Here is a 2,588-nt window from a genome sequence, read left to right as displayed (position 1 = left end):
TTGGGGCCCTGGCCAATTGGCTCAGTGGTAGAGCATTGGCCCGGCATTCAGGAGTCCAGGGTTCGATTCCCGGCCAGAGCACACAGAAGAGGCGCCCATCTGCTTCTCCATCCCTCCCCCTCTCCTTCCTCTCTGTCTCTCTCTTCCCCTCCCGCAGCCAAGGCTCCATTGGAGCAAAGTTGAACCAGGCGCTGAGGATGGCTCTGTGGCCTCTGCCTCAGGCATTAGAATGACTCTGGTTGCAACAGAGCAACGCCCCAGATGGGCAGAGCATTGCCCCCTGGTGGGCATGCCCGGTGGATCCCGGTTGGGTGCAAGCGGGAGTCTGTCTGACTGCCTCCCCGTTTCCAACTTCAGAAAAATACAAATGAGGTGCTTGGGACCCAAAGTACGAGGAGGCACTCAGCCCTGAGATGGCATGCCTCCTTCATACTACACCCTGGATGCTTCCTATTCCTCATCCTAGTCCCAGCCCTAGAGGTAATGAACATAGAGGGATCTTCTAATGTTAAACTCCCTCTTTGATCATGATATAGTTTTAAGACTCCATTCGATCTGGTTATTTAGTATTTTCTTTAAAATGGTTACATAGTCTCATAAGTGAAGTGAACTGATTATTTTCTTTCCTATATAGTCCACATCCAGTTTTGGAACTCCAGCTGCTTATTTGGAAGAGTTTCTGTGACAGGTATCTGCTCCTCGCAGCCTTGCTGGCTCTCAGACATATTATGGGCAGTGAGTTGGAACAAATTATCTCATCCTCTAACCTTCAATTTTCCTCATCTTCAAAATGAAGAGAATAAAACCTGTCTTGTAGATTCATGGAGAAGATAAAAGGTAATTTTTCAAAAATCCATCGCATTGAGTCTGACCCAATGTAGGTGCTTGAGTGACAGCAGAGGGATATCTCCATGGGCTTCATTGCCTTTGTGGACTGTGCCCCCCACCCCCACCCCTGCCACACACACACACACACACACTTCTCTAGGTTTACATTGGGCTGTTGGGCATTCTCCAGAATTTACTTCCATTCCATGTGCATTATAACCCCTGTTGCTACCTCCTATTTCCACAACAGCCTTATCCCAGGCCCTGATGGATGATTCCTTTATGTTAGAAAGTGGTAAAATAATATTTTTGAAATACTCAGCAATGTGGCTTTCCGTCTCATGTACCTCCTGTTACCTCATGATCCTTCTCTTGGGCAAATGTTCAGAGAGCTCTAACATCATCGCCTCCGGGAAGGGATGGAAATGCTAAAAGAGATGAATTCTTTCTTTCAAAAATCTAGATTTTCAAGGGGAAAAAATAGTTACATGTATAAAATATATAGAATTGGGAGAAAAGTCAAGTTTAAAGGGAACTAGACGCAGGACCCACTTCCCTCCCACAACGTAAACTACCGCGATGAGGTGGTGGAAGACTTGAGAGCTGAGAGAGTTAAAGGGCGATGAGGCCGTGTAGACCATTGAGCTGTGGATTGGGCTGAAGCCTGCCTTTCCTCTGGGATCAGTTCGGGGTACAGAGATATAACAAGAACCTTAGATAATTTTGGAAATTCCAACACAGGGGAAACTTATGCTACCTTTTGCAGGAAATTGTCCAAATGGAAATGACTGTGTGGTACGTGCAGGCAGGTGGCATCTAGGCAGCCTCACTGGGACACTGGCCTGCGGTCACTTAGGAGCAGTAGTATTGTGCCTACATCCACGGGGAGCATGGCAATGACAGGCAGAGGGCCACAGGTGGTCAAGCCAAGTCCCCCAGTTACAGTGTGGCCCATATTCGGAGAATGATTTCAAACCCCGAGAGGAGCAGAACTGAGAGTTAATTGGGAGATCGTGAGACTCAAAGGACCCTGGCTTTTGGGTTGGAGTGTGGTTACTAGAGCCAACTCAGGAAGGACCTGCCTAGATCAACACCTAGAAGCAAGCAGGAACGAGGACATTTGGTAAGTGCCTGCATGCAGAGTTGATGGCCCAGGCTCCACGCTTCCCTTGGGGCCTTGATATTCCTACAGAAGCCCATCAGCACTTAGACACCACCCCCAAGAAATGGCCCAGGGAGGAGGCATTGGCCAAAATAAATTTCTACTACTCCAAGGAAAGGATGAGGAGAAGGAATCCAGACATGATTAAACTCCAGTTTCCACTAACTGGCCAGATGGAGGGTTTATAGTGGAAATTCTGCTCCATATGGAAATCTAAAATTATGTTTCTTGCACACCTGAGTTTGTAAAATGAAGTTTCTACCCACAACACACCGATATCTCCCAATTAAAAAAAAAACTGTCAAAGATGTGGCAGAGTGGTCCAGGGGAACATAATTATGGTTGTTATCACCTCTGGCAAATCATTTAAACTCCCTTTGCATCAGTCTCCATATCTGCAGATGAAATTGTGGGCTTTATTGTACTTTGTTTAATGATGAAATAAAATAGTGTGCATTTCACAGTTCCTAACATCTAATTAGAATGCAATGGTTATCATTTAGTTTCCTAAGTCCAACTCCAGAGAGAAAACATGGGAAAAATTGCTACGGAAATTAGAAAGAAAACAAAGGTGTTTGCCAGAAGGTTATTAATGCTG

The sequence above is a fragment of the Saccopteryx leptura genome, chromosome 10 (assembly GCF_036850995.1).
Source record: "Saccopteryx leptura isolate mSacLep1 chromosome 10, mSacLep1_pri_phased_curated, whole genome shotgun sequence".
Classification (NCBI taxonomy): Eukaryota; Metazoa; Chordata; class Mammalia; order Chiroptera; family Emballonuridae; genus Saccopteryx; species Saccopteryx leptura.
This window is presented reverse-complemented; position numbering follows the sequence as displayed.